The sequence below is a fragment of the Pelodiscus sinensis genome, chromosome 5 (assembly GCF_049634645.1).
Source record: "Pelodiscus sinensis isolate JC-2024 chromosome 5, ASM4963464v1, whole genome shotgun sequence".
Taxonomy (NCBI): domain Eukaryota; kingdom Metazoa; phylum Chordata; order Testudines; family Trionychidae; genus Pelodiscus; species Pelodiscus sinensis.
In genome coordinates this window covers 78,100,192-78,125,912 of record NC_134715.1, presented here as the reverse complement: position 1 = coordinate 78,125,912, position 25,721 = coordinate 78,100,192, and the positions used below count along the sequence as shown (strand labels likewise).

At 39.2% G+C, this 25,721-nt stretch overlaps 1 long non-coding RNA gene across 1 annotated transcript; it reads left to right on the top strand.

Moving 5' to 3' along the window:
- The first annotated feature begins 801 nt into the window (after positions 1-801).
- On the top strand, positions 802-25,352 carry LOC142829642 (uncharacterized). The gene is made up of 3 exons (XR_012904279.1): positions 802-1,455; positions 23,985-24,104; positions 24,210-25,352. It is a non-coding gene; the product is annotated as an uncharacterized LOC142829642 (long non-coding RNA).
- Positions 25,353-25,721: the final 369 nt, after the last annotated feature.

Below are 25,721 nucleotides of genomic sequence, written 5' to 3'. Positions count from 1 at the left end.
GGCCAAAGCATTGTATCTTATTACTGGACTAGGTGAGATTCATAGTAGGGATGTGAGAATCTAACCATTTAAACATGTTAACCGATAAGCATCAGATCATTGGTTTCTGTTACATACTGGCTCCTGGCTCATAAGCCAGCTCCCAGTGTGCACTAGCTCCCAGGGAGCTGTCTGCCATCTCATGGGAGCAGGGCTGGCAGCTGGGACCTGGTGCATATAAGCTGGCTCCTGGTGTGCACCAGCTCTGGCTGTTGGCTCTGCTCCCGGGGAGCTGTCTGTCATCCCATAGACTTTATACTGCAGATCCCACAATGAAGCTGGTTCTCTGGAAGTGGGAATGGTAGCCAGGAGCTCCAGCATGCACTGGCTCCTAGCTGTTGGCTGCTACCCTTCACTGCTGACTCTGTATTAGAGCCCATGGCAGTCAGCTTCTTGGAAGTGTGGCCAACACAAGCTGGCTCTTGGTGCACACTGGCTCCCGGCTGACAGCCTTGCTTTTAGGGTGTCTAGACTACACCTATTTGTTGACAGAGATGTATATTAGGCACATCATATATACAGTGTGTAACCACTAAGATTTGAAATGGCTATATTATTAAACATGTTTTTAAAATACCTATTCAGAGTGCGGTTCATGTTTGAGACAGAATCAGTCTAGGAATAGGTTTGAACTCAAAAATAGATTTGAACTCTAATTTGAGTTAAGGGAATGGGCTCAGACTAAAAAGCACAGATGACTCATGAGTTGGTCTCATGCGATTACTCACCTGAGCTTATTGAAATTTAGAATTTCTGGTTCACAAAAGATATGGCTTAGAATTCTGTAATCTGAATATTCCTGAAAAAAAATCATTTCAGAATAATAATACAGGGTGTTTCCAAATAAGCTATGATCAGTGAAGCTCTGGAACCTGACGACTGAAACTGACATGATTCTAAACTAAATTTGAAAGTCAGTTAGAATAGGCAAGTAAACTTTTCACTTCTAGCAAAATGGTTCAAATCATGGATTCTTGCCTGGGTAAGGACTGCAGTCTCATGCATCTTGGAATCATGAGCTTGGCCTATAAAACACAAGGTATTTTTTAAAAAGTAAGGTTCTTTTTATTTGCTTTAAGCCTTTAGAGTCCACTCATTTCAGACTTCCAAGATTTTTTTACCTCTGCATCTATGAGAGCTAGAAACTCCTCTTCACCCACCCAAAATAAACTGATGAGATTATTTGCGTACCTTTTTCTGATAAAAAGCAGTAGTGTAGACATAGCCTGGGACTGACTAAAACCTGATGACTTAATTGTGTCTCAGTCCTACACAGCTGCAAGAAGTCCTTCTCCCACCTGGCCCTTCTGTGTGATTGTTAAAGTCTCATTCAGATCATGAGTCTGGGTAGAAGGAGAGCAGGAACGTTCTGTGACCTCTGCCTCTAAACCTTCAAGAGCATGAGAGCAGGGAATGGTGAGTAGGAGGAACCATAGCTCCATTCTTTTTTTTCCTCTTCCTCCCTCATGCAAGGAAGTGCAGTATGTTGCTTCTGGAAATGAGCAGACCCTTCATTTAAAAAAAAAAAAAAAAAAAGAGTTTGGTCTGAAAGTATGAGGAGTCCTATAGCACCAGAATAGTGCTGCAAATGTTGCTTTGGTAAGTATGTTACAGAAAATGGAACAGTCTTGAGTGGCAGTAATCTATAGGCAAAAATATACTCAGTTTTGTGGTTAAAATTCAACAGAAATTAGTAACTTAAGCATGTAAGGCCCATTGATAAATGGTGGAGCTCAGCAGCAGGCTTAATTTCAGATTGCAGGGAGCTTGGAAAAGTATGTTGGCCATTTTTAGAAGCTGTGGCCTTTTATTACAGATCATACTAGTAGGTGTAGCAGTGCATTGTTCTACATCTCCCCCCAGTTCAAGTAATAATATTTTTTTAGATTCTCTCTGTGAAACAGAAGTTCTTTTCCATGTTAACTGCCATTTACTAAAAATGTATTTTCTTGTGATTTGGTGGTGTGATACAAATTAATTTATACAACTAATTTTGTAATAGCTCTCCCCTTCATATTTTTATTATAACAAGAAATGTAGTTCTCATTGAAGTTAATGACAAATCTCTTGCTGACATCAGTGTGAGGAGGATTGAACCCACATTCTATAGTTAATTAGAAAGTAAACTAATAAATACAAATTATATCTAAACCTGCTGTTGACCTTTAGCAAAGTTTCACATTCTTTAGAAATTCATTAAAATACTGAAATTGCTCAAAAATCCATTCTAGCAATTGTAATTTCACCTATTAGACACCAGAGGGAAAAATATTCCACGTTTTTGGAGCCTAAAAATACAGTCCAAAATGTAGTACTTTCCACCTTACTCACTGTCTTTCATAAATAGAATACTGTTACTTAAATAGGACTTGTTACTCAAATTCTAGCACTAGTAGCAACTGATTGACTATACAGCAGTTATATTGTAACAGCTTCTTGAATCAGCACTGTGCTTGAATTCCAAACAACACTGGTACTATAATCATATGTTTCTTTACTTAGCAGTCTTTTATCAGCCGATGCTCAACTCTGAATTTAAAATCCAAAGTAAGGACTACAAGATCAGATTGCCCACTGAATTCAGTGGAAGATTTTCCTAAGAACTGCTGAATCAATCCCCTATTCTACAATGGTGTCTGAATTTCCCAGAAGCTCTTTAAGGTACAGAATCAGAGTGTCTCCAGTGCATTGCTGAGGTCCCTCAACTCTAGCTTTCTTCAACAGATGAGGGATTTCAGCACCTTTTAGCGTTAGGTCAAAAGAGAACCAGTTCAATGTTTTCCATTCTCCCCTTCTCAGCGCAATAGAAATACTTGCCTGTGCTGCATTTTCCCCCCTGAAAGTGTCTACTAATCAGTACTACTAAGCTATGCCCTTCCTTACAGTGAACAGGAGGCAGTTTTAAAGGTATCCATCATCAATCAGGTAAAATGAAAGAGAAGCCTGCTTTTGTTCCTACCAGAATATTGTGCCCTCAGTCTGGGTCAGTCCTGATGCTTTTCTCTGAGAAAACAAGAGCCAATATAGTTTTTTGTTTAAACAGTCTTTCATGTAACAAGGAGTTACCCTAATTTCTACTCTCATATAGCTTCAGAGAACAGTTTTTGTAACCTTGTTAGTGAAACAGCAAAGTCTTTCACCTCCATTTTCTGGCATATTAATAGCAAGTACGGGAAGAAGACAACAAAAAACCTGCTACTTCAGGAGACACAACTTTTTCCTTTAGCTTTGTATTGAGCATACAATATTTCTCAAGAAGAACCTACTTTTTTTTTCCAACAAAGATCCTCCACAAGAGGATGTTTGTTTTAGGAAGAAAAATGATACTACATCATTTCTTGTTTCAGTAACAAGTACTTTGATTTGGATTTTCAGGACAAACTTTCTCCAGCTGCGTTTTCTTCTAAAATAAATTTAGAAATTGGAAGCTAAATATAGCTATCAATAGCATACATTTCTCCATACTGCCAATATGCTGCCTCCTTTTACTGGTTGACCTTTACACCTTCACTACGTGGCCTCTCTGCTGAGACTGCCAATCATGGTCATCATTCTGGTAGTAGTTTTTGTGATCTCCAGACATCTCTTTACTAGGAAATGAACAGAGACCACCAACACTTTTCTAATCGCTAAATAACCAAGAGATAGAATGTTGGGATCTGTCTTCTTCCATCTAATATACTCTCTATCACTGCAAGGATGGCTATGATCCAGCGGGAAATGTGCCTTCCTGCCCAGGAAAACAGATTCTCACTGGTTACAAATAGTAACCCTAAAGAACAGAGTCTCTTGATTTATTCAGTTTTGCTGTTTGACTATTTTCACTGACAAAAAAAAGTAATCTGTACCTGGGACAAAGAATGGTGTTTATAACCTGCTCTTTTCAGTATGGCTCTCCCCTGATGAAATCTGTCTTTCATTGGGAATGTTACTGTACTTCTCTGTTTCTTCACTTGTGAAGAATAGAACACCTGAATTAGAAGCCACTTCTTCCATTATCAAAGTCCATCAAAAAAGAAAGAAAACAGGTGTTATTTTAATAACTGTCTGTGATGCTTGAATTTTAAATAAGTGATAAGCCAATCTCTCCTCTACTGAGCTCGTTGTTCTTAATTTCATAGTGCAATCAGTGCTTTATAATAGGAAGAGTGTGCTGAATGAAGAACCAAATCTCTATCCTGAAGAGATTACAATTTGAAAGCAGGATCGAGTATAGAGTGCAGTGTTCAGTGCGCACTGGTACGGTGTAGTCAAATGGTAATGTGGTCATATCTGGAAAGCTTTGCAAAACAGGATATGCCGCATCTGTATATCTTGAAACTCAGCCTGAGCAGTAGCGTACCTTACTGAAAGTGTCATGCCACAATTTTTTGTATACAGTGCATAACCTACCAAATGGTGTCCTCTCTGGGCCCGCAAGGTCACACTGTGAGGGGGATACAATTTCGTTCTGCAGAATTGGCTTAGTAAGAAAGAAATCCATACTCTCAATTTTTTGCCCTCTGGAAGCAAATCTATTTCCTGAGTACCTTTAAAGATTTGGAGCAGGTTTGAACACTGATGTGAAAAGAAACACAATAAATAAAATAAGCAAGCAAAGGAAGAACAACCTCAGAAGCCAAAATTACACAATGAATAATGAGCTGGAGGCATTAACCTTTCCCTCCAGAAAATCTCTCTTAGGGCAACAGAACTCATTTCACTGTGATGAAATAGCAATTGCTTCATTTTATTTACCAGCTCATGACTGACAGTTCTAGAGCTTTTTTGCAGAGAAGGATGCAAGTCCATTGGAAGGACTTATGGTCATGTTATGTAAGAAGACAATTTTACTTACATATTATCTTTTCTGCTAATAACAAGTCAGGTTTTTGTGCTAATTTTTGAATATGTGAAAAGGATTGTTCCATTTATGTATGGGGTATTTCTACTTTTCTTTCCTACCACTATCAGCTACCCTTTTATATTGTTCGCCTATAAATTTAAGACTATTTTACTAAAGCTACTGTTCACAGGACTGATGAAAAATATATTGAACATGTTGCTAAATTATTCTACCTGGCTGTCCCAGTTCAAATTATAGACTGTGGTTTTCTTCAGCAATTTCCTTGCTTGATGTTATTTTGTGTTGCACTATGCTGTTCAGTTTTCTATGGAGCAAACAGTTGCAAGGGGAGAGAAGTATATTTTTGAAAATTCAGTTGGACATTACATTGTAAACTAGTAATTATTCCATAATAATATACCAGTGTAAAAATAAGTCTGGATTTTGTTAAATCATTACCTTAATTACTGCATGCTGTAAAAAGATTTTCAAGGTATTAAGTTTTTTATTGTGGTTAAACTATATAGGAGCTATTTTTTGTGAATATTCTTATTCCTGCTTTGTTTTCACTAAGGTTTTATCTACACAGTAGGGCTGAAGCTGAAATAAGCTACGCAACTTGAGCTACTTCAATTGTGTAGCTCAAGTCAAAATAGCTTATTTCGGCTTTTGGCACTATCTACACAGCAGGAAGTCCAAGAAAGAACACTCTTCTTCTGACTTCCCTTACTCCTTGTACAATGAGGGTTACAGGAGTCAGAGTAAGAAGTCCTCCAGCTCGACATTATTTTGACATTGTCGAAATAACTGCTTGTCATGTAGACGTCGACTTTATTTCAAAATAACGTCAGTTATTCTGAAATAACGCTGCTGAGTAAACATAGCCTAACAGAACTGTGTCTCCTCTCACTTCTGGGTTGAGATAGCTAGCAGCCATTCAGAATAAAATACATGGTTCTCTAGTGCCAGCTCTTCTTTATTTTATATCCATCTCTCCACAAGAAATAAAAACATAAGAATGGCCATTCTGGGTCAGACCAAAGGTCCATTTAGCCCAGTACCTTGTCTGCCAACAGTGGCCAATACCAGATGTCCCAGAGTGAATGAAGAGAACAGGTAATTATCAAGTGATCCCTTCCTGTCATCCATTTCCAGTCTGACAAACAAAAGCTAAGGACACCATCCCTGTCCATTCTGGCTAATAGCCATTGATGGACCCAATCTTCCATGAATTTATCTAGTTCTTTTTTGAACCCTGTTAGTCTTGCTCTTCACAACATCCTCTGGCAAGGAGTTCCACAGGTTGACTATGAGCTGCATGAAGAAAAACTTCCTTTGTGTTTGTTTTAAACTTGCTTCCCATAAATTTCATTTGGTGACCCTCTAGTTCTTAGTTACTTCCCTTCTTGTAACTAATATTCTTTGCACATATCAAATATAGGCAATGCATGTCTTATGCAACAGTTTTCTCAAGCAATTTGCATAGTAGCAGCCACATATATATATCCTGACATAATCCGAGCTAAGAGTGTGAAGGGTGGAGCCTAAACATAAGTGATTATGTTTTGATAGTGAAGGCAGCCAAATATTAACAAAGATTATTCTACAACTTGATTGGTTTCCACAAGAAAGCAGATTGTTTTGTATATATTTAACCAGATTAGAAGCTGTTTGTCTACAGTTAGGTTAAAACTGCTAAAAAGTTACCAAACTATCATTTTAATTTAATCTCTTAGAAATGTGCATGCATGATGACTTTGAAACTTTTTCCTACCACTTACTTGCCAGTGCCTGGCTCTCTCATAGTATATTGACTTGCTTAATAATGGATTTATATGACTAACAATAACTTTTCAGGGTGCTAAATAAGAAGTGGCATATTTAATACTGTATAAAACATTTCAAGGGGGTGTTTAAATTATGCGGTTTGAAAGGCATTATATTTACAGACAGCAAGCTGGAATACTTAGCATGACTGAAACGTTCCAGAGAATGACTTTCCACAAGTACACAGAAATAAGTGATAGGCCTGTTGGAGCACATATCCATGCAGTTGTTGGTGCAGGTGCTAAATGGCCTCTTCAACTCTCTATATGCAAAAATCAGTCCAGGTAATATTAATAGGACTGATTGCTCAACAGGGGGGAAATATATCCCTAATGCATGAGCCTTGTTGCTGAGATTCATGAATAATATTAAACAACTAAGTTCCATGCTATTGTTTCACACTGTTTTCTAACACTATTAATTTAACGATTTCTGTATCCAATTACCAGGTTAAAGCAGTTGAATGCATCTTAAAAAAATAGCAGGCTGATCTGGGCTCATAACAGAGATGAGTTTGAGTCATCCATTTGGGTTTGAATCTGAATTTACCTAAAAATTCAAGTGAGGGTTCAATACCTCCTGCAGTAACTAGTTGTATTACCACCACTCACTCACATGCCAGAAATCTGTATGGCAAATTTATTATTTGGGTTGCTCTGTGTTTGGGTCACTGTAATAATACCAATAATGAATTTGATCCAATGTGTATAATTTTTTTACAAGAGTACAGAGGACCTCATAGACTTAATAGGGAACAAGAGGAGACCTTAAGAGGATTTTTTGATAAAGATTCTCCTTTGTATAAATATTGTTTTTTCTGATTTGGCTGTCTTCATCTACTATATATTTGAGAGTTTGTTTGTGAGCAAGCAAGTTTGTCTGTCTATCCATTTGTTAAACTCCTCCTAAATGGTAAGAACTAGGACCACCAAATTTGGTATGCAGTTTTCTCTTGCCTTATGAGGATGCATAAAACCATACAGAAAAGGGACAGAATCCCAGGCAGATTGAAAGAGCTGCCTGGGAATGTATCCCCCATTTGGGAGTGTCCCAGCCCAAAGACTCCCTTTAGGGATGGTGGGGGGAAGCTGCAGCTTTCTCCCATTTTTACGGGAATGTTTCTGGCTGTTCCTCTTTGAGGAATGCAGCAAATGATGCACTTTCCCTTCACTCCCAGACACTCTGCCAGAGGACGTTCCCCCTCCCCCAGCTGTACCCATTGGAGCTGGGGTAGCCTCGGAGAGGTGCTTCTCACCTGGGCCCCAAGCTGCTGCAATGGGTGAAAGCTGGATTAGTCCTATGTCCCTAGCGCAGCCTGAATACTGAACACCTCATCCTCAGCCCCACCCCACAGCAATTCTTTAAATGAAGAAAAACAAAAATTAAGTCAAGGACCCTGGCAATGCTGGGAAATTTTATAGTGTATCATAAAGATATTGCCAATGACAGTTAATGGCTTTCTAGCCATAACTATAGAAGATCTGGATCTTTACCTCTAATCTATCTTTAGAGCGAGCATTTCTCTGTAATCTGCAAGAAACAGGAACATACATTTTGTTAATCTACTAACAAAGATTAAGTGCAATTCAAGATGGATAAACCTGCATTCCCCAAATTGAATTCCGCTGTCCTCAGTATCAAGCTTGTTGTCTCACAACACTGCAATTAATCCTCAATGAAAACAATTCTCAATGAAAAAATGAGTCATAATGAAGCTGAAAACTAGTACAACAATATAAATGGAAATTATAGTATTGATTTTTGTTTCTCCATAAAAGTACAATAATATCCAGTGGTTTTTCTGTTGTGGCTATGTCATTTTTATGGGATGTAAGTTCTGTTTAAAATACTTCATACATTTTCAACTAAACGTTGATGCTTTTTATTTTTAAAAGGTATGATTAGAATGAAAGAGAAACTTTGTATTAAAAAAACCCATGTGATTCAGCGGGTTGACATTTATTTGATTATACCGTAAGTTCCGGTGATTTCTTTAAGAAGAAATGGTTCTATATCAAGGCTTGAAATTCCTTAGTAACCTAAGATACTATAGAAGACGTACAGGGAACCAAACTTTTACATAAAATTGCTAATTCTAACAATACCAATGTGAATTTTTTTCCTAAAAGAAAAAAACAAGGTGGAAAGATCTTTTGCATTCCTGATAGTTTAGGGAAACCTGTTTGCATCTGATAAATTTAATGGTTCAAGAATTACTCATCTGTGAGGTGAAATACCCCTGCTCGATTGCCAGGATTCTGGAAGCTCATGTTGACCCATCGAGGAAGTGTTAGCCATGCTTGTACAAGGGAATTCAAGATGGTTTCATCTTACCATAGAATCATAGGACTTGAAGGAACCTCAGGAGTGGGAGTGAGTCTCCTGCACTCATCTCAAGTTTTATCAAGACCATTCCTGACAGGTATTTGTTTAGCCTGTTCTTAAAATTTCCTATGATGGAGATTCCACAACCTCACTAGGCAGTATGTTCCAAAGCTTAACTACCCCGAAGTTTTTCCTAATGTTCACACTCCATGTCCCTTGCATGCAATTTAGGACCATTGCTTCTTGTCCTATTCTCAAAGGCTAAGGAGAACAATTTTTCTCCCTCCTCCTTGTAACAATCTTTTATGTTTTTGAAAACTAGTCTGAAGAAGAGAAGACTGAGAGTGGATATGATAATAACAAACACAGTCATTTCAATCTTCCCTCATAGGCTGTGTTTTCTTGACTTTTAATAATTCTTGTTGCTCTTTTCTGGATTTTCTCCACATCTTTCCCAAAATGGAGTTTGTCCACATCTTTCCTGAAATGTGGCACCCAGAAGTAGACACAATACTTCAGCTGAGGCCTAATTAGTATGGAGTCTTGCCCTCTTGTATCTTGCTTAAAACACACCGACTAATGCTTCCCAGAATGTTTGCACTTTTTTTTTTTTTTTTGTAACAGTCTTACTCTGAATCATATTTAGCTTGTGATCCACTGTGACCCCTAGATCCATTTCTGTAGTACTACTTCTTAAGTAGTCATTTCTCTTTTTGGTGTGTGTGCAATTGATTTTCTTCCTAAGTGGAATACTTTATATTTATGATTATTGAATAAATGTCCTTACACAACCATATTTTTGAAAATTAAAAATAGACAAACACACTAAAGCTCCCTGAGAGACGCTATGAGGAAAAAGAAAACAAAATATTTTTTAGCTGAAATTCTATTCTATATAGAGGCATAAGTGAAATCAAACTAGAAGACTTATCCTTTCTGTGCCACAATATGTGTATGTGTAACTAGCTATTCACTTGTTGGAACACTGCTTGAACGGTCATTTTCACAGCAACTAAAACTATTTCCAAAATCCAATAAAATTGGCCCACTAGGTCATTTTGAATCCCTGAGCAAAATTTCAAAAGAATGAATTACATAATGTTCAGTATAATTTCTCATTGCATACTAAAAAGAGAACTTATATGTTCAAGTACGTACTTATTCTATAATTTCTGCCACTTAAAATTATGCTCATGATTCTGAAATTATTCTAAAAATACAGCTCACCAAATTCCATCAAACACAAGATTTTAAATGCTTCATCCTGTGTTGTTTTTGAGTGCCTCATTTCCCATTGTCTTCACAATTAGGAAAGTTGTAGGTGTTCAACAAATAGCCATATAAATGGAATGCAAAATCTGAAAAGACCCTTCAGTGTTCTACTCCAGCATCATCTCTCAAGATTTATGTAGTGCCAATTCTTATTTATGCACCCAGGCTATGTCTAGAGTGCTGCTTTTTATTGGAAAAAGATACGCAAACTGCACTCCACAATTTGCGTTCCTTTTTCTGATAGTTTTGTCTAAAGCACATAGCAATAACCCTAAACCTGGGTTGGTCACCCTAAACTTTGAATGCCAAGCTGATCATCTTTAATGCATTGGCATTCAAATTCTATGGCCCTGGGTATCCTAGAAATAACTATATCAGTAAAACAGCACTATCTATGACATAGTGATGAATACAATATTAAATCTTTATCACTGAGACCTATGTGTAGGTCTTGTGATTGCATACTTCTTTTTGGCTATCCATGTAGTGTAGTATAGCACAAATCCTAGGCACATGGAAAATTGAGTATTGGGATGGTTAGTGTCTGATCTCAGATGTAGAAAATGTCTAATTCCAGAGATTAAATTCTTTGAGTGCATCCACTTAGTATAAAACTAAAATGGAAACATGTCTTACATCAGCCTGATGCAAAGCAGTCACTGTACTAGTCACCAAAATTCTCTCTGGTGGAGAATGTAGATATGGTCTTCAGGGTACACATGTAGATGAGAACGTTAGCTTTTTGCCTGAGATATTTGGCCTTTATGTCAACAATCAGATTTATTCCAAGTGAGTTTTGGCTCTAGACATGCAAGTGAGTGCCCTGTGTATCCTGTATATGGCCTGAAGTGTAGAGATAGATGTTTGGAGTATAGTGAACACACTTCTATTATGGGTCTTACTAATCTTTCAATGGGGAAGGCATGCAGAAATGATCTTCTATCTGAGTATGTTGCTACATATATTGAGGTATAACACTAGCCTGATGGGACATTCCAACCAGTGTTTAATTTGTGCCAGGGCTTGTTGTGATTGAGTCCCAGCACCTCTAGGCTTGGCAGTTCATAGCCCCAGCGACTCTTGGCTTGCTGTGTCAGTTATGAAAGTAAAAACGTTGCTTGAGCCCTAGCATCTAATTGCTTGAGTCCTGACACATCTTTCATTACAAATAAGCACTGAATAGACCACTATGTTGTCTGTGAACATCAGTGTTCAGTTTTAACTTCTTGAATAGATCTCTATCTTCCATGTTGTCTTTTCAGGTCACCAGTATTTAACAATGTTCTTCCAAAAATTGAGTCAGAGGACATGAAAACAGAGTGCCATTTACTGACGGCTAAATTCTGAAGCTTATTGACTAGCTATGTCTTTAGTAGTTTTTGTGAAATTACCCTATGGCTTTGGTGGGGGCTCAGAATCAAATTCAGATTTGGTATAAGCAGGTTCAGCTTTGCAAAGGTTAAAGAATTCTGCCTATATATACCAGAAATGCATTTGGCCCCTAAAAAAATTCTTCTCCAACATAGCAACTGTGACTTTCTTGTCAATTAAACTGTTCTGGGTGATGGACAATCTAGTTACATTGGAATGCCTTTTGCTTTATTTTTTAATTAGTAGGCCCATAATGTATCTAATCCTGGTTGTAGGACTAGCACATTCTTCCTATAGTCAGAGTGACTGCCTTTGAAGTCTCAAATGGCAAAATAGCTCCTAGCATTTTAAATTCCTTTGGAGTGCTCTGAAATGATTATTTTGTACATTCCCAGAATGAAGTCTCAGAGAGGTAGCCATGTTAGTCTGCAACTTTAAAAACACAATTAATGTAGCTCAGTTTGCATATCTTAATTTGACATTATCCCGTAGCGTAGAAAAACCGCAAGACGCCACAGGACTATTCCTGGAATGAGCCTTTAGAATTACTTAACCAGTACAAAATTCATGGTTAGAACATTAAACAGCTGCTGATATTGTACACATCTGTAATATAACTGAATTCATTCTGCCTTAATTTCCATGTGATTTGAACTGTTCTTTTAAATATATGTATAATTTATCAATGGCATAACAAATATAAATTTTCTAGGTTTTTAGTTGTTAAATAACATCATTATTTATGAACACAGTACAACATACTAAAATTCCAGTTGGAACCACTAGTGTTATATTTATTATAGTGAAGAATTCCTACTTATGCTTCCAGACAAACTCACTTCCCTACCTGCCCTCATCCAATGTTGCGAGGCATCAACAGTTGGGAGGAGTAGTGTACAGGAAGAATGGAATTACCTTGAACACTAGAAATAGAAATAAGATGGAATTTACTATAGAAATCCAAAATAGTCCCCAGGTACATGATTCTGCATTTCATATTATAAAATTGGTATCTTACCAGCAGGAAATGATGAGAGGAGAAGAAAGACTTGTGTATATTAACCAGCCCTGGAATGACCATGACCCATCAGTGGGATGCAACTGTAAAAGAGGCAAATGTGAGCCTAGGACATGTAAACTTTGGTATTTCCATTAGAAAGAGGGAAGTATTAATGCCGTCATTCAAAGCACTGCTACCACTTCATGTGGATTATTGTAAGCAAGACAAATTCAGACTGGAACAGAGAAGAGCTACTAGAATGATCAGGGAAATGGAGAGCCTATTTCATAAGAGAAGATAAAAACAACTTGACTTTGTTAGCCTGACAAGACAAATGCTGAGAGGGGATATGAATGCTGTCTATAAATACATCAAGGTGGTAGATATCAGAGGAGAAGAAAAGCTATTTTAAGCTAAAGAACAATGTTGGCTCAAAAACAAGTGGTTATAAACTGGCCCAGAAAAAGTTTAGGCTAGAACTCAGAACATATCTAACCCTTAGAGGAGTATGGTTCTGGAACAGTTTTCCATTAGGAGTGGTGGGAGGAAAAAACCAAACTAATTTTAAGATGGAGTTTGGCAAATTTATGAAGGGGATTATATCATGGGGTCCCTTGCAATAGCTGATTGGATTAATTGATCCAGGAGGTTCCTTTCAATCTTGTATCATTTGTTCCTATTAAATCAGAGGTGTTGTGCACATGATAAATGAAGCCTCTCAGGAAGAGGGTACGATACTAAAATGAGAAGACAGTGATGAAGTTATGGGTGGGAGGGAGGGAAGACATAGGGAAAGAGAAGGAGGAGGAGAACTGAATGGAATGAGAAAAATGGTGTAAAGTAGAGATGACAAAGAAGGATTGGCTACTCAGACACTGCCAACATAACTATTGAGATGAGGCAGCAAGAAGAGAGGCTAGCAAAATGAAACATGTATTTTGAAGAAATATATTTTGTGTTAAAATCCATTTAAGAAAAAAGTTCCTTACTGAAACAGGAGTGTACTGTTTAATATTGTAGTGATGTATATTATTCAATATTTTTTATTGTATTTCCTTTGTATTCTCACCATCACACACAAGGCGTATTTGATTTTTGATTTATCTAAAAATCCTTCATTTCCTGTAAGCTTAGAAGGCAACTTGAATCCTGCTGCCTGAAACTATATTTGCCTTAAAAAAAATCACCTCATGCTGACTGAGATCCTTCACAGCTAGTACAGCAAAGAATTGCCAAGTAGACATAGAATGTGACAAATTTACAGAAATCTGTTTTCATTTTTCTCTTCGTAGCATCTTAGATTTTAAACAAAAATGTCTTTCCTCTACCTCTCTATCCATTTATTTTGGACTTAGCTCTGAGCCGCTAACCATGGAATGTAATACCACAGGTGCTGACACTGAGCATGCTCCAGGACCAATGGAAAAAATTAGCAAATGCTTAGCACCCACTGGCAGCCAGCCTCTTTTTCCTCTTCCCCATTCCCATCTGCCTTCAGTCACTGCTGATCAACTTCTTTCTTCTCTTCCTCCCAGCAGCTCCTACACCCTGGAGAAGAGCTATTCTATGGCACACAGGAGGTGTGGGAGGGAGAGGGAAGAGGGAGAATGGGGTGTGCTCGGGGATGGGGTAGAATGAGGTGAGACTAGGCAGGGAAGACGTAGAGTGGAGGCAGGAATAAGGCAGGGCATGGGGAGGGCCTTGAGGGCAGAGGTGGGAAGAAGCAGTGTGTAGAGCTTGGGAGAAGGGGTAGAGTTGGGGCAGAATGTGGGGCCGAGCAGGGGTGGAATCCCATTGCGGAAATTAGGGGCCAGTGTGTAAACCACTAAAATCTCCATATTCCAGGTGTCCCTAACCCAGAAACACTGGTAGTATGGAGGAGGAAGTAGCTCTGTGCGCCGCCACTCCCCCTTCCTCCAACTGGGGGAATGGCAGAGCAGCATGTCGACTCTGCTTCCCCTGTGTTTTTCTTCTTGCCACTCCTATAGCAGCAGGGGGGACAATGCCTGGTAGTGACAGTGGAGCCATATTTGCCTCTGGGAGCAGCGTGCCAGGTAAGTGCCCCAACCTCACCCTAGTCATGCCCAGACCTAGTGCCCCAACCTCACCCTAGTCATGCCCTCCCTTACCCAGTAAAATCTTCAATCTGTCATTCCCTGTTTCCTGGGGTAGCTGGATTAAAAAGGTTCAAGTGCAGCTAGCCTGACTGAAATCAATAGGGTATAAGTTGATCGGTGAGAATTTCAAAGCAGCCTAGAGGAGCTGGATTGCCAGGTCCCAATTACAATTATTGTGAACGTAAATGCCAAGGTGGCTTTGCAAGTATCATTCAATGTAATAAGAGGACCAAAACTCTTTCTAAAGGAAGTTAACCTTTCTTCTGACAGTCAGCAGTCAGTGATGTGTCACTGGAGGACAAGCTGATGCTTTAGCTGCAGTACATGGCTTCATATAACCCACCAGGGAAAATCTTTCTCTTGTCACCGGAGAAATACAACTCATTGACAGCTTTTTATATTTCATTGCTGCATCAGCTGGTGACACCAAAGAGCGAAGTATTTGGTTATACTGATCTAATAGAATTCAGATGGATTTGCTTGATAAGCTTCATGCCACATCCATTAGCTACCCAGGAGTGAGAAGGTCATGGAATACTGCTGCTACATCTGACCATTTCATGTGGAGACAAAACATGACAATAAAATAAGTTATAAAAGGCCACATGTTTATCTCTTTCATCTAGCAGATTTTTATGACTCTTCCTCAGCATTTATTTTGGCTCCATTAAAAGAGGTCTCATAGCATGTTTCTACCTTGCAACTCAATTTGCTCCAGTGGATACTTGGCCCTGTAACAGTATCATATTATTATTTCTTGCTGCCTCAGCTGAGCTGCCCAGCAGCTTGGGGATCAGAATCTAATCTCTGTCCACTCTGGGGCCCATCCCACTTGCTCAAAAAAAGGAGCTCCGAACCTGCTTACCTCATTGTGGTTTAAAGTAAAAGGTTTGGAAATGTGGCTAGTCCCAGGGAGGCACAGAAACAGGCAAACTATTACTAAATATCTTTTAAACTTTTATTAAAGGGCTTCTACGTATAAATTATTATTTTATCAATTTCTTACATATGCAGGCATCAAATAATTATTAAAATGTTCAATAAGCAAAATGCAATACAGTAAAGAAAATTCCTTGAGGTTTCTCTAAATCCCAATAGTTGTTAACAAGGGACTAGGGTTTATTAACAGTTACATTTACATCAGTCTTATAAGTCTAATCATTTATCTAAAACTTTTAACACTACTACTTAACAATACCTCTAAACAATTTCAGATAACAATACTTACATTTAACAGACAACAAACTACAATAATAACATATTTGGTATTCGTTATGTTTGGTATACGTTACGCTCTACAGGAGCGGTGAGAGGGAGGTGGCCCTCGGGTGATCAGTCCTCAGACCTGGCTCATATTCTGCCATCCAATGTTTATTCGGGATTCCTCAATTTGATACAGGAGGGGAAGCTGTTTTAGAGAGAGAGTTTTTGCACGCTTTTTGTGATAGGCTAGCAGACCCTGTTTGTTAAGTGACAGGAGTAAGGGGGTGAGATGGTTTCCTGTTTTTCCTTTTCTGCCTTATTGGGCATGGCACAGTCAGCACGAACTTTACATGAACTTTTTGGGTCTGGTTTTGGTTCCTGTTCATCGCTGATCTTTAAGTTACATAGTGTAAGGGTTTTCATCAAGGGGAAGTTGACCTTTTGCTTGGATGGCAATATGCACGAGAGGCCTGGCCAGCAAAGAGCCTGCTTTCACACTCATGTTCCCAAATTCAAAACCCAGGGATGTTGTGTGGAAGTAGAGGGAGGGTCTAATGCCCTCTTACACAGAGGTAGCGCCATGCAGTTTGGGCCATCATTCAGAGCTAAATATTCTTCAGAAATACAGGCAGTCCCCGGGTTACATACAAGATAGGGACTGTAGGTTTGTTCTTAAGTTGAATTTGTATGTAAGTCTGAACTGGCTCCAGATTCAGCCGCTGCTGCTGAAACTGACCAGGGGCTGACTACATGAAGCTGGAGGCAGAATTGCTCTGCCCCCAGCTTCCTGGAATCAGCCACTGATCAGTTTCAACAGCGGCTGAATCTCGAGCCTGGGACAGAACAGCTGGGCTGCCAGGTAGGTCCCTGCAGGACCAACCCGGCAGCACCCCAGCTGCTGTACCCCAGGGTCCACAACAAAAGCCTGGTCTGCTGGGGGGAAGTGCACTAGCTGAGCCCCCCCCCCCCCTTTGGCAAAGCCTCAGAGGTGCGGGACCCCGCCGCCGCTGCGGCTTTGCTCCCGGTGCCCCTGGTCTGCTGGAGATGGTCCCCAGCAGACCAGGGGCACCCGGAGCAGTTTTTCTCGCCCCGTAGGTCGAGGTGGCGGGACCGCTGCGCTCTGGGCGGTCCCGCTGCCTACGAGCTCTGGGGCGAGAGAGCCCTGTTCGTAAGTGTGGATCCGACATAAGTCGGATCCGCGTAACTCGGGGACTGCCTGTATTGAGGGTGATTTGCCTCTCAGACTACTGTTATGTTGGCTAAATGCTATTGACTTTAGTTTAAATGACTCCTAATTTACATCGGGATGAGTGAGAAGGGAATCAGACTATTGGCTACATCTTTTACTGTTTAAGAAATGGAATTTGCCAAACTTCTAATTCAGTGGTTATATTTTTTTGCTTGCTTTATACCTGCAGAGGTTCACAGGCAGCATAATTCAGTCTCTTTATTGCTTTAAGCAATTACTTACTACATGTGCCCAAATTACAATAAATTTTCATCATGCGTCCAGCTAGTAGGAAAATACTTGTCCTTAAATTACTGTATTTAAATCCCTTGCTACTGTGCAGACCTTAATTTGTTCTTACACTTTAGATGATATTTATTTGCATTACTGTAATTGGGAGTATGTGCCTGTAATTAGATGATGAATTGAAGCTAAATCTCATTTCTCCAAAACAACTCCATTTCTTGTAGTGTAAGATTACATCTCTTAAAGAGAGTATGTTTCCACCTATTACACTTGGCTGGCTTTCTGTTTCGCGGGTGTAACTAGTTCATTTTATTACAAAATGGTCAGTCAATCTTTTGACTAAAATGAGCACTTGAAACTTGTGTTTTTGGGGCCAAATCCTCCAATGGACTGGAATGGGTTTTCCTGTTTATAAAATGAATGCATCAATACCTTAGAGCTGAGAAAGAAAGACACTCATTTACATGGTTCTCATTAGTTTCGGTATAGTCTATTATAATTAGAAAAACTTGGAATGAGCTGGCAATTCCATTTCAACCTACATCCCAATAGCAGACAGCGAAAAACAATACTGTATCACATATTATAATGTATGCCTTTTGATACATATATAGATCTTATTTCATTGATCAGATTCATTGATTAGCAATTAGTAAAATCAAATTTGTATCAAGTTATCTCTTTTAAAGGAGAGATTACTAATTATAATCCATTTAAACTAATGTTAACAGTGGCTTTGTGCACACAAGACTAAAGGCTAGATGGGCCTAGCCTTAATTCAACTGCACAGGTCATGCATTAGGACTACCTAAACTGCAGCTCTAATATTTAAGGGAGCGTAATGGCTGCATGCCCCATTATCTCCTCTCCCTCAGTGTGTGTACATGTAGGTAATGGTAGGCAAAATCATAATTCTGCCTCCTTATGCACTAGCTTGAAGAGCCAGGGTAGGAGTATGTTTCCTCCTGAATAGGAGGTTTGTAAAATATTTTCTTACTCCACCACAGCAGGTTTACAGGAGCAGTTGACAAAGGCTTCCCTTGTCAATCGATCCACGTCTTGACTCGTGCACTGTGCCAACAATCAGCTGAGCCGGCACAGCGCAGCAGCCATTTTTATTTTAATGAAGCCCGGGATATTTAAATCCCCACTTCATTGACTATGTCGGGTAGCCTATTTTAGATACCTCTGTCAGCAGAGGCATGTAGTCTAGATGTACCCTTAGTTACCACATGCCAGTTGATATCCCAGAATCTGTGGTCATGGAAAAAATTTGCATAGGTAATTTTTCTACAAAAATTATATTTGCTGTATTAAAATTGTTTTTGTAAACTAAAAGAGAATATCAAAAAGTAGTGTCCAAAATATCATTTTCCTTGTTCATATATACAAGTGTCTTTTAGATTTATTTTCTATTTACTTAAGAACCTGTCCACCATTTCTTTTGTCTTATCCTATCCAGAGGGAATAGGCTAAATCAATACCTAAACATTAAGAAGTGAAGCAACCTGAGGGCACAATTTTCAGGTCACTTTGTTCTAGTATTTAAAACAGATCTTTGGTTCTATTAATAGAATGTTCATTTAAAATGGTTAAATATATTGAATATTTGCCTAAAATAGATCTACCACTTCAGTCTGGTTATTCAACTTTTGTTCAAACAAAGCTTTTTTAGATATGTCAACATTTCTTTATATATAATTTTTTTTTCTTTAAGCAAATGAATTTTGAATGCATGCCAGCTATTAGTCTCACTTCAAATGAGAGGAGCTTGGCAGGTATGTAAATACTATGTGTAATTTATTGCATGAGCAAACAAGTACCTGGAAGAAGATTTTGTACTGTCTTCTAACTCACAGCTCAGAATTGTTTAGGATTTTTTAAATATATTACAAATGTAAATTAAAACTTTACAAAGTAGCAGGAATCTTCTTCTGGGGGAAATTATTCATTGAATTAATACAATCTTTGAATTAACTAAATGTATTCCTAATAGTGGCTATGGTTGGCTCTATGAAGAACTCTTAAAGTAAGAGTAAATCTAAAAATCAGTTGGCAAAATTTTGCTGTCAGATTTACCATTTTCTATCTCCAAAAAAATGTCTTTTGGAGCATTTTCACTCACTATAAGCCTTACTTAACTGAAGATCTTTGGGATTCTTCGAATTCATTCTGGAGACATGTCTCCTGCATTGCAGATTAGACATGGGCCTGAGCCAGACCCCAAAACTAAACATCACCAGACTTGTGGTTGGCAATTAGAAATCCAGGTCCAAATTTTTTTGGCGGGGTCCATTTATATTTTAGATTAAACTCATAGAAACTTGGATTTTTTTGTTCTGCAGGACTTCTGACATTTCAAAAACTGAGTTTCAAATTGGAATAAAATCTAAGGATTTTCAATGGAAATGCTAAATAATTTTTCTTTTTGAAGAAAAAAAATCAACTTTTTTGTTTTCTGAAGAGCCAGAGCACCTACACCTAGCTGTCTCAACTCTTAGGATTCCATGCATTACACCCATTGCACTCCCTGTGCTGCTCCTAGGGAGTGAAGAACAGTTCTGGGAGTTCCCTGGAATTGGGAGAAGCCATGTGAGGCAAGAGAATGTAGGGATAACATATCAATGTATTAAAAATGATTCCCCCAAGTGGAAGTGACTCCCCATAATTTGTTCCTCACAACTTAAAGTGTTTAGATTTATTATTATTATTATTATTATTATTTATTTGTTAAGATTGTTAAATGTTTAGATTTTTATAATTATTGCCCCTCTAGAATATAATTTGTTAGGAATATAATGTTAGGACTATGTAGCCAGAAATAGCTCCCCCTCCCTCCCCCCCCGTCCCAGGGCAAGCTCAAGCTTATGCAAGGGGCTGCTTGAAATTGACATTGCAGAGATACATTGTAACAATGCATTGTCAAGCCACTAACTCTGCTATGGGAGCCAAGCCCTGTAATTGACTAAGGGCATTGTTGCATAATTGACGCCTGTTCTCTTCAACTGTAACTCAGCACTCAGACAGAGAATGTTTCAAGAAATGCCACCCAGCAACTTGACTTTTTTGTAACTACAACTCTTGAATATGTAAAGTTGTTATACGAAATACTGTATGGGAAACATTAATTAGGGAATGTATGTGAGAGAGAGAGAGAGAGAGTGCTTGGACGATGAATGAATGGTTCTGAGAGGTACCAGCCTGAGAATACAGCAACAAGGGCTGAAGAAGGCGTCAGGTGCCAGTGCAACCAAAAGGTGTCAAGTGGAGAAAACCAAGTACTGGAGGTCCACCGGATGAGATCACTGACGAGCACCTGGCAACCACCCTGAAGACATCAGCACGATGCAGCAATTTCCATAGACTGGCATAGGAAAAAATTCCTATAAGAACTGGACTAAAAAACTATGGAATCAGAGTCCAAGGTTCTGCTGCCAGCCTACCAGGAGCTTCAGATGCGCATCTGATCAGGACTTCGCTCCCCACTACCATCACTTGTGTACAAAATGCCTGGCCAGTATTCTGTCACAAGCAACTTCCAGGCTGGTAACTATAACAAATACACAGAACCTGAATGAATGGATGAATGAATGTTTATATGTATAAGGGTTAAGTAGTTAAACAATGTTGTTTGCTTCTATCTTTTCTTTATTTTTTTTTATTATTATCTTTACAATAAATGTGGCTTTTTGCCTTATCCCCCTCATAAGATCCTGCTTGCTTTTATTTGGTATAACAAGAATGGGGGAACCTAGAAGTTCACTCAGTATTTACAGGGCTGCCAGCCTTTCTCAGTGTTCAGTGGACACTGGAAGTCTCAGCTCCTCAGCAGCTCACTAGGTGAGGTGGCAGGAAACCAGGCAGGTTCTGTTAGGATCCTGCCTACCCATTTTTTCAGCAAAAGTTCATAAAAACTAAAACATTTTAGTTTTGATGAATCAGCTTCTCATGACAATTATCTGTTTTATCAAAAAAATTCCATCCAGCTCAAACTTCACATATTTGGCCCCTAAGAGCAGGCATATTGAGGCCAAATGGAAATGCTTTTCAGACACTGCACAGCTTATTTCTTTTTGTATATCTGCTTTGCTTGTACAGTTTCTTACACCGAGTCATGCAGATTCAAACAAGTAAGAAGCAGAGAATTAGGGGGTGGTCAGGGGTCAATTTAGCAGGTCTAATGAAGACCTGCTAAATCAACTGTAGATTCCTCTCCCATCAACTCCAGTACTCAATCAGAATGAGAACTGTAAGGAAAGTCAATGGGAGAATTTCTCCCATTGAGCTAGCATGGTTTATATATCCCTTGGTAAGGTAAGATGCCTAGGTAAGTCTACCTAGTCACATAGCTGGAATTGGTTGCCTTCACTCCATAGTGTAGATCTGCCCTAAGATTGTTGATCCCCTTCAGTGTACAAGCCTTTGTGCTGCCAAGTATCCATCTGTTCCTCTCCTAACCCTACCAGTTCCCCAGGCATAAGCATTGTGGAGTGGCAGTAATAGCTAGATCGTGCATGCTGTGATTGAGTTTCCATGGTAAGCTCTATATCTTTCAAGTAATATCAGTCTCAAAATTGTAGGTTAACACTGGGGCCAAAAGAGATTTTATCTAACAAACATAAGGCCAAGGAGTTCTTATGGTATAATGCATCAAAAATGTAATCCCTAGAGTTCAAAAAGTCTTCTAACACTACTTTTGCTGATTTGTAGCAGGCGACAGACAGTAACCAGAAGTATAGATCATGGTTTATGATTTATGATCATCAGCCAGTGCCACAGAGTAGCTAATTAAACTTTTATTTTACAATTAACATTTTAAACAGGAAACTGAGCAGATGTCAGTTCTGGCTGTGGAACAGAGGCTTCTTCCCATGACAGATGTCTGGAATCCCTGAGATTGAACCTACTAGAGACAGTATGTTATGCTGGAAGGAGGCCATAAAGTCATTGCTGAACTGTTCTTAGGTGCTTGATTGTTCCATGTAGCGCTTGTTTTAACAAATGGCCAGTTGTAATTGCAGGCTTCTCACATCAATTTTATCCATCCAGGAGCAATACCCTTTGAATATCTTGCGGTAAGACTGATAGGGTGATTTAAAGAACATTCATACACACTTCCAGTGCAGCCACTGAGTACTGTGATTGACGATTAGGCCATAGAAAAATTAGATGGTTTTTTAATAATTGAATGTTCAGATCTCGAACACTACTCCTAACAGACTGAGAATAGAGTAACAGGCAGGATCTGGAGGTTATTTTAATAGGAACTGTGTGTCTATCCTTCACATAGTGCTGATAATTTAAGGCTAAAAGTATAGGATTGATTGTCCACTATGCTGTACTTACTATTTGTATTACCACAGTGTCTAAGAGCCTTCATTAAGCATCAAGATCTCTGTGCTAGGTGCAATACAAACACAAAGATGATTCCTTTCCCAAACAGTTTACAATCCAAGTACAAAATAAGAGAACAGCTGGATACAGGCAGACCAACCAGAACCTCCTCTTTAGAGGTAATATAAATAGGAAGTACAAGGAAATAATGAGAGAGCAGAGTAGGCAGTGGTTTCAGCACCCCAGTCGGCTTACCATTGTCACATTGTATGTAGTTATCATAGCAAAGGAAAGTTGAAGAAGGATAAGGAGTAGCTTTGCAAATGTTCATAGGGAGCTCATCTCAAGCAGAAGAGGCAGCGTGGGCAAAAGCATGAGAATGTATTATGCTGGTATAATACCATAGACTGCAAGTCTGTGTCTACACTGCACCCCTTTTCCGGAAAAGGGATGCAGATTAGACACTTTGGAATAGTCAAATCCACGGGGGATTTAAATATTCCCCCGCGGTATTTGCATTAACATGGCTGCCGCTTTTTTCCAGCTTGGGGATAAGCCGGAGAAAAGCACCAGTCTAGACGTGATTCTCTGGAAAATAAACCCTTTTCCGGAGGATCTTTTATTCCTACTTTCAATGGAATTAGATTGCTTTATACTAGCTGAAAAAAGTTTGCATTCAGGAAGGTTTCTAAAGCCTCTGTCTGTATTGATTAGTACCATGTGTTTAGAAAAATGCAGATCTCAACTAAAGGACACTTAGGGTACATCTACAGAGCATCATTATTTTGAAATAACTGAAGTTATTCTGAAATAACATAGTGCACATCTACACTACAAGCCTTTACTTCAAAATGTTGAGCTGAAGGACTTCTTCCTTCGACTTCCCTTATCCCTCATGAAATTAGGGTTACCATGAGTCAGAGTAAGAGTGTTTTTCCTTCGACTTCCAGCCAAAAGCTGAATCAAGCTATCGACTTAAGCTACACATTTGACATACCTGAAGTTGTGTAGCTTAATTCGACTTTAGCCCTGTTGTGTAGATGTACCCTCACACTTGAGTTTGTATAAGACTTCCTCACATAAAGCTGCACTGGATGTCAAGAGTACAATCAAATCCTCTTTAGCATGATGTGAGCTACTGGAAAAACAGAAGAATTAAATTGGGATATTCAATAATGTTCTTTTTCTGTCTTGTAGAAATTTGAATATGATTTTTATGGAGGGGGTGTCACATTTTACTATTGACAGTCCTTTAGAGAGAGTTGCTTGTCAGTACCTATCCAGAAAGGAGATCAAAAATTCTGTCACTAATTGTAGGTACGTATTCCAAGTTGACTCCTGGCTTTTTGTCTATTTTTGCTTGAGAATCATGGAGTGTATGCTACTGGACACATTTTTTGTCTTTCTTTTTTTATCCCACAGCTTCTATGTGAAGTAAGGAGGAGGAAATGTCAAAAAGATGCAGTGATAAGAAGAAAAAAGACCAGCTCTAAATGTTGATCAGTGTCAGATCTTGAGCAATGAAGCATTCACTGGAGTTGGAATAGCCTTCTGCTGATTTTTTTTTCCTTGCATTGCCCCCAGAAGAACATAAATGCTGCCCCCACATGCCTCATGTAATGTCTTATTCTGGCTACAGTCCCTTCAACTGAATGATCTTAATAAGGGAGAGAGGTCTAATTTCTGCTACTTCTGTATATCTAGCTTCCGATGGTAGAGGTGTATAGTAAAAAGTTTTGCAACTCGGATATCCCTAGGGCTGGGGAGTTTCTTATTTCTCTATCCCTGACAATGCCAAGGGTAGTAGCTTTTGTGGGAGAGGGATTTCTGCCTCTTCCTCTGACCTGTTAACAGAACCTACATTTCAGGCAAGTAGCTCGGTACTACTGCTTTACACCAAGTTCTTAGCTTAGTTAAATGTTCCTGCTGCTTACAAAAAAACGCCTAAGCTCCTCCCTCCCCAACCTGGAGAATGAGCAGTGAAAATCAGGGAAGGTTTCTACCGTCAGCACCTACCTTTGGAACAGGCTCGTTGATGGGGACTGCAGGGGGAGATGTTTCCCTGGAGCCTGGTGATTCAAAAGAACTCCAGGGCCCTTTAAATCACCTCCAGAGAGCTGTGCTCTGGGTGGCTCTGAAAGTTGGGGTGTTGGCACACTGGGGTGGAGCTGAGGGCTCGTTAGCACCAGTCCTGCCCCTTCCAAGAGAGGCCCCTCCCCTTCCAGGAGCGTGGACCCACTACTCCACACCTTGCACAAGGGCCCAGCAAAACTATCAGCCCTCCAGCACAGGATATGGGAAATATTCACAACCAAATCTGTTAGCAAAGAGCATTCAGCAACATGTAACAGAATCATATAATATAATTCATTTTAAAGGGCAACTAAAAGGGTCTTCAAATTAGTACTTTAGGAATTTTATTGTCAGTGATTTCTGTGATCCACTATTTCACCCACCCTTAAGACTGGAGCATGTGCCGACTCAGCCATATATATTTTTTCAGAACTCTGAAAATTCAATTTCTAGCATTCTGTGCTGTCTCCCTTTGAGATTCAATTTGTTCAAAAAATGAATGCAAATGTACATTTTAATGACTGTCTAGTGTTGCATTTATTTGATGCAGGTGAGTTCCATGCACAGAAAACAAAGTTTTATATGAATTCATCAGAGACTGTCAGACATGACAAGTATACTAATTTTGGGGACTAGGGCTGTTAAATATTGGTTAATTGAATAGTCAATTAACCTAATAAATTCTTATAAGTTACTTGACTATTCTATAGTTCCCTGGGGTGGGGCTGGCAGCCAGTGTACTCTGGCTTCACTCCCAAGGAGCCCCCTGCCACTTGGTGCTGCTGCCTCTGTATTAGGCAGGGCCTGATCCACAAGGGACACAAGGTGGGAGCTGATCTGTAAGGGGAGCCAGTTTAAAAA